This window comes from Hylobates moloch, unplaced genomic scaffold (genome assembly GCF_009828535.3).
Source record: "Hylobates moloch isolate HMO894 unplaced genomic scaffold, HMol_V3 SCAFFOLD_6, whole genome shotgun sequence".
NCBI lineage: Eukaryota > Metazoa > Chordata > Mammalia > Primates > Hylobatidae > Hylobates > Hylobates moloch.
Genome location: NW_026652281.1, coordinates 876,054 through 891,130, shown reverse-complemented (window position 1 = coordinate 891,130; position 15,077 = coordinate 876,054). Strand labels below are relative to the sequence as shown.

Here is a 15,077-nt window from a genome sequence, read left to right as displayed (position 1 = left end):
GTCACATAAACCGGGTCGCGGGGCTCAGCTCAGTGGGCCCCCCCCCCACAATGTTGCGGGACCAGCACCTTCCCGGGCTCCGGAACAGCTTCTACCCGAGCAGAGCCCGGCGCGTCGGCAGCCGCTCTCCGCGCCCCTCCCTGGGCCCTGCACCCCCGCCCTGCTCCGCGGACCTGCCTGTTCTGACCTCCGTTCAGTGGAGCCCTACGTGCTGTGGCTTTTGTGTTCCGGCGTCTTTCGCTAAGAATCGCGTCTTCAAGGTTCGTCCCCTGTGGAGCGGGGATCAGGCCCAGGTTCCTTTTCAGGAGTGAATAATATTCCGTGGATGGAGCCCACACGTTTCTCTCTTCCTCTGTTGATGGACAGTGGGTTATTTCCACTTTTTGCCTTTTGTGTCCAGTGACACGATGAACATTTTCGTGCAAGTGTTTGGGTGCCTGTTTCCATTTATCTTTGGTGTATACCTAGGCGTGAGTAGCTGGGCATAGGGTGTGAACTGTTTGTGAAACCGCAGAACGGCTTTCCGCAGCGGCGGCTGGATTTCATCACCAGCAATACAGGAGGGTGCCCATTCCCCGACATTCTTGCCAACACCCACGTTCCCTTTTGTTTCAGTTATTTTATTGTGGTAAAACACAACAAAATGTATCATCTTAACCATTTTAAGTGCAGTTCAGTGGTATCAAATACATTCACAGTATGGTGCAGCCGTCACCCCCATCCAGCTCCTTAACTCTGTTCACCTTGTGAAACAGAAACTCGATGCCCGTTAAATAACCCCACATAGCCCCTCCCGCTCGCCCCGGGGAACCAGCATTCTATGTTCTGTCTGTGATTTTGACTACGCTAAGTATCTCTTAGAAGTGGAATCATACGGTATTTTTCTTTTTGTGAACGGTTTATTTCACTTGGTCTAATGTCCTAAAGATTCATTTATATCCTTCCATATGTCAGAATTTCCTTCCTTTTAAAGGCAGAATAATACTTCATTGTATGGATATGTCACATTTGGTTTACCCATTCATCTGTTTCTGTAAACTAGGTTGCTTCCGCCTTTTGGCAATTGTGAATACTGCTGTGATGAACATGAAATATAAATATCTCCTTGACACCCTGCTTTGAATTATTTTCAGTGTGTATACCTAGAAATGGAATTGCTGAATCAGGGGGTAGTTCTATTTTTAACTTTTTCAGGAATCACCATACTGTTTCTACAGTGGCTGCACCGTTGTACATTTCCAGCAGCAAGGTACCAATTTCTCCCATCCCCACCTACGTTGTTATTTTCTGTTTTTTTGATAGTAGTCATCCTAATAATAGGCAGGGGATGGTTTTCATTGTAGTTTTCCTTTGCTTTTTCCTAATGATTAGTGATATTGAACATCTTTTCATGTTCTTATTGGTCATTTGTATATCTTCTTTGGAGAAATATCTGTCCAACTCCTTTGCCATTTTTGAATTGGGCTGTTCCTTTTTGTTGTTGTTGTTATTGAGCATTAGCAGTTCTCTCTTTGTTCTAGACATTAATCCATTTTGATATATATGATTTCCAAATATTTTCTCCCATTCTGTGAGTAGCCCTTTTACTGTGTTGATATTGTATTTTGATGCACAAAATTTTTTCACTTTCATGAAAGTCAATCTGTTGTTTCCTTTTCTGGCATGTGCCCTGGGTGTCATATCCAGGAAATCATTGCCAGGTCTGCTGTCATGAAGCTTTTGCCCTATGTTTGCTTCTAAGAGTGTTATAAGTTAAGGTCTCACATTAAGGTTTTTGATCCGTTTTTAGGTAATTTTTGTATCTGGTGTTAGGTAGGGGTACAGCTGCATTCTTTTGCATGAAGATATTTCGTTTCCCCAGCACCATTTGTTGAAAAACCACTGTCCTTTCTTCATCGACTGGTCTCGGCAGACTTGTCGAAAATCGTTTGACCATACTTAGGAGTGTTCATTTCTGGGCTCTTTATTCTATTCCATTGGTCTAGATGGCTGTCTTCATGCCAGTACTACACTGTTTTGATTACTGAAGATTTTTTTTTTTTTTTTTTGAGACAGAGTTTCAAAACGCTCTTGTTGCACAGGCTGGAGTGCAATGGCGCAATCTCGGGTGACCGCAACCTCTGCCTCCCAGGTTCAAGCAATTCTCCTGCGTCAACCTCCCAAGTAGCTGGGATTACAGGCGTGTGCCACCACGCCCGGCTAAATTTTGTGTTGTTAATAGAGACCAGGTTTCTCCATATTGGCCAGGCTGGTCTCAAACTCCCAACCTCAGGTGATCCACCCCCCTTGGCCTCCCAAAGTTCTGGGATTACAGGTGTGAGCCACCGCACCCAACCCAATTACTGAAGATTTTAAGTGACTTTTTTCTTTTCTTCTTTTTTTTTTCTCTTCGAGACAGATTCTCGCTCTGTCACCCAGGCTGGAGTATAGCAGCATGATCCTGGCTCACTGCGACCTCTGCCTCCTGGGTTCAAGCGATTCTCCTGCCTCACCCTCTCGAGTATCTGGGACTACAGGCACGTGCCACCAAGCCCAGTTAATTTTTTGTATTTTGGTAGAGATGAGGTTTCACTGTGTTGCCCAAGCTGGTCTCAAACTCCTGAGCTCAGACAATCCACCTGCCTCAGCCTCCCAAAGTGCTAGGATTACAGGCATGAATCACTGTGCCTGGCCTGAAGTAAGTTTTGAAATCAGGAACTGTGAGTCCTCCAGCTTTGTCCCAAGTAGCTGGGACTACAGGTGTCCACCACCACGCCCAGCTAATTTTTTTGTATTTTTAGTAGAGACGGGGTTTCACCATGTTAGGCAGGATGGTCTCAATCTCCTCACCTTGTGATCCACCCACCTTGGCCTCCCAAAGTGCTGGGATTACAGGAGTGAGCCACCACGCCCCGCCCAGCTTTATTCTTTTTGAAAATTATTTTGACTATTTGGGATTCCACAAGGTTCCATATGAATTTTTTGTTTCTTTTTTTGAGGCAGAGTCTCGCTCTGTCACCCAGGCTGGAGTGCAGTGGTGCGATCTCGGCTCACTGCAAGCTCTGCCTCCCAGGTTCACGCCATTCTCCTGCCTCAGCCTCCCGAGTAGCTGGGACTACAGGAGCCTGCCACCACGCCCAGCTAATTTTCTTGTAGTTTTAATAGAGACGGGGTTTGACCATGTTAGCCAGGATGGTCTCGATCTCCTGACCTCGTGATCCGCCAGTTTTGGCCTCCCAAAGTGCTGGGATTACAGGCGTGAGCCACCGCACCTGGCCCATATGAATTTTTAAATGAATTTTCTGTAAAAACAATGTCACTGGGACTTTGATACAAATTCCCTATCAAATGTTTTGATAGAAGAATTAATATTGTTTTGAATTAATCAAAATTGATTGCATTGAATTTGTAGATTTATATGGGCAGTGTTGACATTTTTAACAAGATTAATTCTTCTAATCCATGAACATGGGATGTGTTTTCATTTGTTTATGCTTTGTTTAATTTTTTGTAGATTTTTCTTGCACAATTCTTTTACCTCCTTGGTTAAGTTAGTTATTAAGTATTCTTTTTTTTTTTTTTTTTTTTTGAGATGGAGTCTCACTCTGTCACCCAGGCTGGAGTGCAGTGGCCACCAACTCAGCTCACAGCAACCTCCGCCTTCCAGGTTCAAGCGATTCTCCTGCCTCAGCCTCCCGAGTAGCTGGGACTACAGGCACCCGCCACCACACCTGGCTAATTTTTTGTATTTTTAGTAGAGATAGAGTTTCCCTGTGTTAGCCAGGATGGTCTCTATCTCCTGACCTCATGATCCATCCGCCTTGGCAGTATTTTATTCTTTTACTTATATTTTTTGAGATGGAGTCTTGCTCTGTCACCCAGGCTGGAGTGCAGGGGCATGATCTTGGCTCACTGCAACCTCCACCTCCCGGGTTCAAGCACTTCTGCTGCCTCAGCCTCCCAGCTAGCTGAGATTACAGGTGCACGCCACCATACCTGGCTAATTTTTCTGTATTCTTAGTAGAGATGGGGTTCCACCATGTTGGCCAGGCTGGTTTTGAACTCCTGACCTCAAGTGACCTGCCCACCTCAGCCTTCCAAAGTGCTGGGATTACAGGCGTGAGCCATCACACCTGGCTAAGATGCTATTGTAAGTAGAATTATTTTCGTAAACGCTTTTTTAGATTGTTAGTTGATAGTATATAGAAATGCACTGGTTTGGTATTTTGACATTGTATCCTGCTACTTTGCTGAATTCATTTATTAGTTCGAACACATTTTGTCTGTGTGTGTAATTTTCAAAGATTTCCTGTATATAAGATCATATCCTCTGCAAACAGATAATTTTACTTCTTGCTTTCCAATTTGGGTGGCTTTTATTTATTTTCTTCCTGAATTGCTCTGGCCAGAACTTCCAGTACTATGTTGAATCCAAGTGGTGAAAGCCAGCAACCTTGCCTCATTTCTCATCTTAAAGGAAAAGTTCATTCTTTCACCATTCTATAAGACAGTCGCTTTGGGTTTTTCATGTATAACTTTTTATTATTATTTATTTATTTATTTATTTTTGAAACGGAGTCTTGCTCTGTCGCCCAGGCTGGAATGCAGTGGCGCAATCTTGGCTCACTGCAGTCTCAGCCTGCCAGGTTCAAACGATTCTTCTGCCTCAGCCACCCGAGTAGCTGGGACTACAGGTGCCCACCACCATGCCCAGCTAATCTTTTTTTTTTCTTTTTTTGAGACGGAGTCTCGCTCTTTCACTCAGGCTGGAGTGCAATGGCGCGATCTCAGCTCACTGCAAGCTCCACTTCCCGGGTTCACGCCATTCTCCTGCCTCAGCCTCCCAAGTAGCTGGGACTACAGGCGCCCGCCACCGCACCCAGCTAATTTTTTGTATTTTTAGTAGAGACAGGGTTTCACAGTGTTAGCCAGGATGGTCTCAATCTCCTGACCTCGTGATCCTCCTGCCTCGGCCTCCCGAAGTGCTGGGATTACAGGCGTGAGCCGCTGCGCCCGGCCATGCCTAGCTAATCTTTTGTATTTTCAGTAGAGACGGGGTTTCACCTTGTTAGCCAGGATGGTCTCAATCTCCTGATCTCATGATCTGTCCGCCTCGGCCTCCCAAAGTGCTGGGATTACAGGCGTGAGCCACCACGTCCGGCATGTTTTGTTGGTTTTTATGTTAATGTTCGTAAGGGATATTAGTCTCTAGTTTTCTTATGATACCTCTGACAGGCTTTGGTGTCAGAGTAATGCAAGCTTCATAGAAAGAGTTAAGAAGTATTTCCTCCTCTTAAGTGTTTTGGAAATGTTTAAGAATTTTTAACATTAAATCTTTAAACGTGGTAGAATTCACTAGTGAAGCCATCAGATCTAGAGCTTTTCTTTTTTTTTTTTTTTGAGATGCAGCCTCACTCTGTGGCCCAGGCTGGAGTGCAGTGGTGTGATCTCGGCTCACTGCAACCTCTGCCTCCCAGGTTCAAGCAGTTGTCCTGCCTCAGCTTCCCGAGTAGCTGGGACTATAGACGTGTGCCACCATGCCCAGCTAATTTTTTTGTATTTTTAGTAGAGACGCGGTTTCACCATGTTGGCCAGGCTGGGTTCGAACTCCTGACCTCAGGTGATCCGCCTGTCTCGGCCTCCCGCAGTGCTGGGATCACAGATGTGAGCACGGCGCTGGCCAGGGCTTTTCTTTATCAGAATTTTGGCTAGTGATTCTGTCTCCATACTACTTATAGGTCCACTCAGATTTCCAACTTCTTCCTGATTTAGTCTCGGTATGTTTAGTGTGTCTGGGAATGTGTTCATTTCATCTGGGTTATACAATTGGTGTACGACTTTTTTCATAACGTTCTCTTACAATCTTTTTATTTCTGTAGAATCAGTGGTCATGTCCCCACTTGGATTTCTGCTGTTGGTAACTTGAGTGTTCTCTTTTTCCTTAGTCCATCTAGCAAAAAGTTTGCCAATTTTGTTGATCTTTTCAAAAAATCAACTTTGGTTTCATCCTGTATTTTTCATTTCTGTTATTTTTGTTCTAATCTTTATTATTTTCTTATTTGTACCAGCTTTGGGTTTAGGGTGTTCCTTTCTGGTTCTTTAAGTTGATTTATTTCTGTTTTTGTTCTTTTGTTTTGTCTTGAGATGGAGTCTCGCTCTGTCACCCAGGCTGGAGTGCAGTGGTGCGATCTCGGCTTACTGTAACCTCCGCCTCCTGGGTTCAAGTGATTCTCCTGCCTCAGCCTCCCAAGTAGCTGGGATTACAGTTGCACTCCACCACGCCCAGCTAATTTTCATATTTTTAGTAGAGACGGGGATTCACCATCTTGACCAGGCTGGTCTTGAACTCCTGACCTCGTGATCTGCCCACCTCAGCCTCCTGAAGTGCTGAGATTACAGGTTTGAGCCACTGCACCCGGGCAGGCAAATCTCTTCAACCCGGGAGGTGGAGGCTGCAGTGAGCCAAGATCACGCCAGTGCACTCCAGCCTGGGCAACAGCGCGAGACTTGGTCTCAAAAAATAAAAAAGAAATAACCTCTTTATTTTATTTTATTTATTTATTTTATTTTGAAACGGAGTCTCGCTCTGTTGCCAGGCTGGAGTGCAGTGGCACTATCTCAGCTCACTGCAAGCTCAGCCTCCTGGCTTCACACCATTCTCCTGCCTCAGCCTCCCGAGTAGCTGGGACTACAGGCGCCCGCCACCACGCCCGGCTAATTTTTTTGTATTTTGTAGTAGAGACGGGGTTTCACTGTGTTAGCCAGGATGGTCTTGATCTCCTGACCTCGTGATCCACCCTCCTTGGCCTCCCAAAGCGCTGGGATTACAGGCGTGAGCCACCGCCCCTGGCCAATAACCTCTTTAATTTGTGTGTAATTAAACGTGGGTAAATACAGCTGCCAGCAGTCTCCACGCAGCTGCTTTGGGTGCTCTGCCTGTTGGTTGGACTTGCTCTGCAAGGAGCAGCCACTCTCTGTGCGTGGCTGCTTAGTAAAGCTGCCTCTTCCACCGCTGGCTCCCCCTCGCATACTTTCCAGAGTGAAGTCAAGGACCCTCCTGGGCCAAGCTGCAATTTTGGGGCTCACCTGCCCTACATCACCTTGGCGGCCACAAAGGGATGAAGAGAAGATGGTGAGAGGCAGAGAGGCGGTGATTGGCAGGGCAGCAAATGACGCAAGGTGGCGGGTCAGTGAGAGACAGTGACCAGCGCCATGGCCATCAAAGCTGCAAACATCGCGGCTGGGACAGTGGAACGCTGTGACACTGCAGACCTGTGACACTAGCTACAGGCTGTTTCAGGGGCCATCATCTTTCCTGACAGGTGGCAGAGCCGAGTGGACAGGCGAGTGGCCACAGCACCACCTCGTGTGAGACCCACTGCTCTGGTTGGCTGGTTGCAGAACCACACGCTGCTCGCCTCCTAATGGCTGAACCCCTCCAAACCAAGGAGACCTGGGGGAGACCGGGCAGTGCCATTTTGGCCTCCGTGGACAGGTAAGTGTCCCTGCTGTGTGTTCTGCCGATATTGGGTGAGCCAGGATCGCCCCCGCCCTTCCTTATTTGCTGCTCTGAGATCCCCTTCCCTGCCTCACCCTGTCTTCACACCCATTAGAGCATAGAAAGTTTAGCCAGGTAGAGAGGTCCCAGTTTTGTAAATAACTTGGATCTAGCTGTCTTGTTTAGGTTGCTTTGCCTATGTGATGTGTGTTGTGTCTAGCATGCTATCAAATTGGCTGATAAATAAAAGGGCACCCATAAACTAAACAAATGAACTAAAGAAATAAGACCACACACCCAAAGAAGATCAAGTACCATGGCCACATGCCACCGAAATGACCAAAAGTGACCTTACATGGTTCTGGAAACTCCAGAAACTCTAGAAAGTTCTAAAGAGGCCCTATATTTGCATATAATTAAAAGTGGGTATAAACACAGCTGCTGGCCGGGTGTGGTGGCTCACACCTGTAATCCTAGCACTTTGGGAGGCTGAGGCGTGTGGGTCACTTGAGGTCAGGAGTTTGAGACCAGCTCAAGCAACATGGCAAAACCCCATTTCTACTATAAATACAAAAATTAGCCAGGCGTGGTGGCAGGCACCTGTAATCCCAGCTGCTCAGGAGGCTGACATAGGGGAATCACTTGAACCCAGGAGGCAGAGGTTACAGTGAGCCAAGATCGTACCACCGCACTCCAGCCTGGGCGACAGAGCGACACTATCTCAAAAAAATAAATAAATACAGCAGTCAATAGCCCATCTACAGTTACTCTGCATGCATTGCCTGTGGGGTAGCCCTGCTTTGCAAGGAGCAGCCACTTTGCATACATGGCTGCCTCCGTAACCCTGCCTTCTCCTGCACCAGGCTCACCCTTACATTCTTTCCTGGGTGAAGCTAAGAACCCTCCTGGGCCAAGCGCGAATTTGGGGCTCACCTGCCCTGCATCGTCTTGGCAGAGCTTCCAAATTTGTATTTTCCCAGTTCTCCTTGCTGCTGTTTACTTCTCAGTCTTCAGTCACCTTTTCCATACGTTTTGTCCGGGTTTGGTGTTGTATTCAGCAGGAGAGATGAGCGAAGTGTACTCGCTTGCTCTCACCTGGAATGCATACTGAGGCCCTTCACTGTGGTTGTGACACACAGCTGCAGTTTGGGGCCAGGCTGCCATCTGTCACTCTGTTATGCTAAGTATCAGCAGAGCTTCCAAGGACTCCCTCCACCCTGTCTTGAGAGCCCTCAGCTAAACTGGGTTCCAGTGCCAGGCAGCTGGCAGCCCTGAGCTCATGGGAAACAAAGGGGCTGGACATGGCATTTGCCATGCATCTGTGACGGGACGCAGCTTTTACACGGTGGAAGCCCGAATGCCTGGGCTGGACGTGGCGTTTGCCATGCAGCTGTGACGGGACGCAGCTTTTGCACAGTGGAAGGCCCAATGCCTCATTGTCCAACCTGCAATCTGGGGTCCATCCCATGGGGAATTTGCTCATGCTGACAGATGCCCCATGGCTCTTGTCTGACCTGTGTCCAGCTTGTGCCTGCCTGACCATGGCACTGGCGCTGGGAGCCTGCCCTTGTATCCCCCCTGCTGCCCCAGGTCTCCAGGAAAACGCAGCCTGGGCACCCCCTGGCCCTTCTGGTGGAAGGCACAAATTCAGCCGCTGCAATAGGAAACACGTTCAAAGATTTATTATCTACAGACCCTGGGCAGAGTGGGGTCCAGGAGTGGAAAGGTTAGTCCTCTGTCCCTAGGTCCCATGAGGGAAGAGTGGGGCAGAGAGAGCAGGAGGGGAGGGGAGCAGGGTGAGGGAGTGGGAGCCAGAGCATGGTAACGACCACCACGCAGTGAAGTCCCCACTTAATGCCGTCGGGGGGTGTTGGAATTGTGACTTTATGCAAAACGGCATCCATCAGGTCCTTGAATAACATCATTTTGTTCAGTGTTGCTTTCTTATAATGCTGATAATTAAAAATTGGTTTATTTATGCCATCTCCCTTAAAGTCGCAGTTTCTGAGAACCTGTTTACACGGACATTAAGTGAGGACTCACTGTATAGAAATTGACAGGCAAATGCCTGAACGGCCCCTTTAAAGGAAGTGGGAGGCCAGTATGGTGGCTCACGCCTATAATCCCAGGCTAAGGCGTGAGGATTGCTGAAGCCAGGAGTTCGAGACCAACCTAGGCAACATCGCAAGACCTCTATCCACAATTCATAAAAATTCTATAAGGAAGTGGTGGGAGAGTAGGGAGGGAGCCACTTCCTACGCAGGACAGAGGCCTCTACATTCTCATCTCTGCCCATAGGCATGGGCCGCTGGGTGTGGTGTCCTCCTAATGCTCAAGCTCAGTTTTTTTTTTTTTTTTTTTTTTTGAGGCAGAGTCTTACTCTGTCGTCCAGGCTGGAATGCAGTGGCACCATCTGGGATTACTGCAAGCTCTGCCTTCTGGGTTCACGCCATTCTCTTGGCTCAGCCTCCACGCCCACTAATTTTCTCCTAGCTCCTCCTGGCTAATTTTTTTATTATTAGTAGAGATGGGGTTTCACCGTGTTAGCCAGGATGGTCTCAATCTCCTGACCTCGTGTTCCACCCGCCTCAGCCTCCCAAAGTGCTGGGATTACAGGCGTGAGCCACTGGGCCTCGCCAAGCTCAGTCTTTCCTGTGTTTCCTGTTACACGGTTTTGCTACTCATTCTATACCAAGTTCAGTTTGATTGTTTCTGTGCATATTACATTTTGTGTTGTCCCTCTATCCGTGTTGGGTTTTTTGATTTTTTTTTTTTTTTTTTTTTTGAGACAGGGTCTCACTCTGTCACCCAGGCTGGAGTACAGTGGTGCAATCTCAGTTCACTGCAGCCTCCGCCTCTCAGGTTCAGGGAATTCTATCTCAGCCTCCCAAGTAGCTGATATCACAGACGCCCACCGCCATGCCTGGCTATTTTTTTTTTTTTTTTTTTTTTTTTTGGAGACGGAGTCTCGCTCTGTCGCCCAGGCTGGAGTGCAGTGGCACGATCTCGGCTCACTGCAAGCTCCGCCTCCCAGGTTCACGCCACTCTCCTGCCTCAGCCTCCCGAGTAGCTGGGACTGCAGGCGTCCGCCACCACGCCCGGCTAATTTTTTGTATTTTTAGTAGAGACGGGGTTTCACCGTGTTAGCCAGGATGGTCTCGATGTCCTGACCTCGTGATCCGCCCACCTCGGCCACCCAAAGTGCTGGGATTACAGGCGTGAGCCAATGTGCCCAGCTTTTTTGTATTGTTAGTAGAGACAGGGTTATACTACGTTGGCCACGCTGGTCTTGAATTCCTGGCCCCAAGTGATCCTCCTGCCTTGGCCTCCCAAAGTGCTGGGATTACAGGCATGAGCCGCCACGCTCGGCCCTATGTTGATTTTTTTAAAATAAGAATGTAAAGAAATAACTCGGTTTGGACATCAGAACTGAATAGAATGTTATCTTCAGAGAGCCTTCCCTGTCCCCATCCTTTCCACCTTGTTCTCATCCTACCATCCTTTTCAACCTGTGGGTTATTATTTTCTGAGTAATCTTATCTGTATTTCCTTGTATTCAACATGAAGAGATAAATATACATGTATATTTTATTGTCTATTTTCCTTCTATTATTATTATTTTTTGAGATGTAGTCTCGTTCTGTCGCCCAGTCTGGAGTGCAGTGGCGCGATCTTGGCTCACTGCAACCCCCACCTCCCAGGTTCAAGCGATTCTCCTGCCCCAGCCTCCTGAGTAGCTGGGACTACAGGCGCGCACCACCATGGCTAGCTAATTTTTGCATTTTTTGGTAGAGATGGGGTTTCGCCATGTTGGCCAGGCTGGTCTCGAACTCCTGACCTCAAATGATCCGCACCTACCTTAGCCTCCCAAAGTGCTGAGATTACAGGCGTGAGCCACTGCGCCCAGTCTATTTTTCTAAAGAAAAGGTTTCCTACTGTAGCTACTGTTTTGCAGTTTACATTTTCACTTAATGGTGTATCTTGGAAATCACTCCATAGGAGCTCATAGAGACCTTCATCTCCATAGCTGTGTAGCACTCCACTGCTGGATGCACCATGCTACGCTCAGCTACCCGACTGCTTGACTGCAATTGGTCATCTGAGGCGTTTTTGAATTGTTAAGAGATTTGCCTTCAGGGAAAATGTTGAGAAGTAGGATTGCTGGATTGCACCTGTAGTTTTGTTGGATGTTGCCAAATTCTTCTCTGTTCCAGGATGATGTGCCCCAGTAATTCCTGCTTCCTGAGATTTATACCTTTGTGTAGTCCTCTCACATCATAGTAGGGTTGGTCTCTGTGACCAGCAGAATATGACAGAAGTGATGTTAAAGTACTTCCAAAATTAGCTTTAAAATACCACGCACAGGCAGGGTGCGGCGGCTCACTCCTATCACCCCAGCTCTTCGGGAGGCCAAGGCAGGTGGATCACTTGAGTCAGGAGTACAGCCTGGCCAACATGGTAGATCACCTGAGGTCAGGAGATCAGCCTGGCCAACATGGTAAAACCCTGTCTCTACTAATAATACAAAAGTTAGCCAGGCATGGTGTCACACGCCTGTAATCTGAGCTACTTGGGTGGCTGAGGCAGGAGAATTGCTTGAACCCGGGAGGCGGACATTGTAGTGAGCCAAGGTAGCGCCACTGCACTCCAGCCTGGGCAACAGAGTGAGACTCCATCTCAAAAAACAAATAAAAAAAATGAGGGCCGGGCACGGTGGCTCACGCCTATAAATCCCAGCACTTTGGGAGGCCGAGACGGGCAGATCGCGAGGTCAGGCGGTCAAGACCATCCTGGCTAACACAATGAAACCCCGTCTCTACTAAAAACACAAAAAAATCAGCCAGGCATGGTGGTGGATGCCTGTAATCCCAGCTAGTCGGGAGGCTGAGGCAGGAGAATGGCGTGAACCCGGGAGGCGGAGCTTGCAGTGAGCCGAGATTGCGCCACTGCACTCCAGCCTGGGCAACAGAGCGAGACTCCGTCTCAAGAAACAACAAAAAAGAAATAAAGTGCACATATGGAATCTCAGTGGAGTTCAATTAGCTAAACCAATCTAGAAAAAGGCCAGGTGTGGTGGTGCATGCCTGTAGTCCCAGCTACTCAGGATCCTGAGGCAGGAGGATGATTGAGCCCAGGGGTTCAAGGCTGCAGTGAGCCATGACTGTGTCATTGCACTCTCTCCAGCCTGAGCAACAGAGACCTTCTCTCTAAAAAGAAAACTATGACACAGACACACACACACACACACGAATATTATTAGCCTTTTTTTTTTTTTTTAAAAAGAAAGGAAATCCTATGTAACCTCACATGGAATCCAAACAAGCGGAACTCCTAGAAGCAGAGAGTACAAGGTTGGGTGCCAGAGGATGGGGTTGGTGGAAGGAATGGGGAGATGTTGGTCAAATGGTACAAACTTTAAGTTAAAGGATGAGTAAGATCTGGGATGTAATATATAGCATGGAGATGGAGATTTTAGTTAATAATACTGTATAAAATGATTGGAATTTGTTAAGATAGCAGATCTTAACTATTTTCACAACACACTCAGAAGAAGGTGCCTAGGTGAGGGGATGGATATGTAAATCTGTTTGATCACGGTCATTTCACAGTGTGTGCATATATCAAATCATCACGTTGCACATCTTAAGTATATATGATTTTTTTTAATCTGTCAGTTATACCTCAATACAGCCTGGGGGAGAAATGGTGCTGGAGAAAAGTGGATATCTGCATGCAGAACAGTGGTGCTGGACCATATAAAAATTAATTCAAAATGAATCAAAAACCTAATGTAAGTGCTAATGTATAAAACTCTTAGAAGAAAACATAGAGGAAAAACTTCATGACACTGGAATGGGAAATGATTTCTTGGTTACAAAATCACCCACACAGGCAACTGAAGAAAACTAGATGAATTGGACTACATCAGTATTACAAATTTTGTGCATCCAAGGACAACCACAGAATGGAGAATATATATATATATATATATATATAATATATATATATATATATATATATATATTTTTTTTTTTTTTTTGAGAGGGCTGGAGTGCAGTGGCGCAATCTCGGCTCACTGCAAGCTCCGCCTCCCGGGTTCACGCCATTCTCCTGCCTCAGCCTCTCCGAGTAGCTGGGACTACAGGCGCCTGCCACCACGCCCGGCTAATTTTTTGTATGTTTAGTAGAGACGGGGTTTCACCGTGGTATCGATCTCCTGACCTCGTGATCCGCCCGCCTCGGCCTCCCAAAGTGCTGGGATTACAAGCGTGAGCCACCGCGCCCGGCCATCATAACTAAACATTACGAAAATGAAAACAAAAGCCACAGTGAGATCACGTTACCCCGGTGGTGATGGCTCTTAGCCGTTAAATAGGAGGTAAGTGTTGGTTGGATGTGGTAAAGTTGGAACCTTGTGCACCTGCTCATGGGAATGCAAAATGGTGCATCAGCTCTGGAAAACAGGACGGTGGTTTCTCAAAACATCAGACAGAATTATCATGTGACCTGGCCGTTGCACTTTTGCATATATATCCAAAAGTGCTGAGAACAAGGATCCACGATATTTTTGCACACGATGGTCATAGCAACATTATTCACAATAGACTGCTGGTGCCAAAGTCAAATTTTAATACATTCAGTTACTTAAAACATATCCAGGCGGTGGCTCATGCCTGTAATCCCAGCAGTTTGGGAGGCTGAGGGAGGAGGATCACAAGGTCAAGAGATCGAGACCATCCTGGCTAACATGGTGAAACCCCATCTCTACTAAAAATACAAAAATTAGCGGGGCTTGGTGGCACGTGCCTGTTATCCCAGCTACTCTGGAGGCTGAGGTAGGAGAATCGCTTGAACTCGGGAGGCAGAGGTTGCGGTGAGCCAAGATTGTGCCCCTGCACTCCAGCCTGGTCGACAAAGCAAGACTCCGTCTCAAAAAAAAAAAAAAAAAAAAATTAAAAAAAAAAAAATATATATATATATATATATACCAAGGCCAGGCACGGTGGCTGCGGTGGCTCACGTCTGTAATCCCAGCACTTTGGGAGGCCGAGGCGGGCGGGCGGATCACCTGAGGTCAGAAGTTCGAGACCAGCCTGGCCAACATGGTGAAACCCCGTCTCTACTAAAAATTACAAGGTGGGCACCTGTAATCCCAGCTACTTGGGAGGCTGAGGCAGGATAGCTGGAACCTGGGAGGCGGAGGTTGCAGTGAGCCAAGATCGTGCCACTGCACTCCAGCCTGGACGAGAGGGAGACTCCGTCTCAAAATTAATAAATAAAAAATAAAACACATCCCAAACACGCATAGTGTTGAACCATTTAGCATGTGGTTGCTTTGTATACTTCGTGAAACTGTGTCCAGTCTCTGCCATGTGGTTGCTTTGTATACTTCGTGAAACTGTGTCCAGTCTCTGCTAGCCATAGATAAATCCTGGGGCTCTAAAGACTGCAAGCCCTTGCTGCCCTTCAGAGCTTTGTGACTCAGACACCTGTCAGGCTGCTGAGAACCGTGATGTAGTCATGTCAGCCCTACCCCTGTCTGATGTTCTTCTCTGGGAGTTCTCTGCGCTCCCCCCCCCACGCACATTTTTTTCTCTTT

The 15,077-nt window shown here is 47.3% G+C and overlaps 1 protein-coding gene across 2 annotated transcripts in view; it reads left to right on the top strand.

The window, feature by feature from the left end:
- The window catches only part of ZNF778 (zinc finger protein 778), a 28,539-nt gene that overhangs the window by 289 nt on the left and 13,173 nt on the right, over positions 1 to 15,077 (top strand). The window contains exons 1-2 of one of the 2 annotated variants that reach the window (XM_058440399.1): positions 7,029 to 7,111; positions 7,302 to 7,474. The gene's annotated coding sequence lies outside the window, so the exon portion shown is untranslated. Of the gene's footprint in view, positions 1 to 7,028; positions 7,112 to 7,301; positions 7,475 to 15,077 lie in introns of those variants that run through there. The other variant, XM_058440400.1, reaches the window with a different exon arrangement.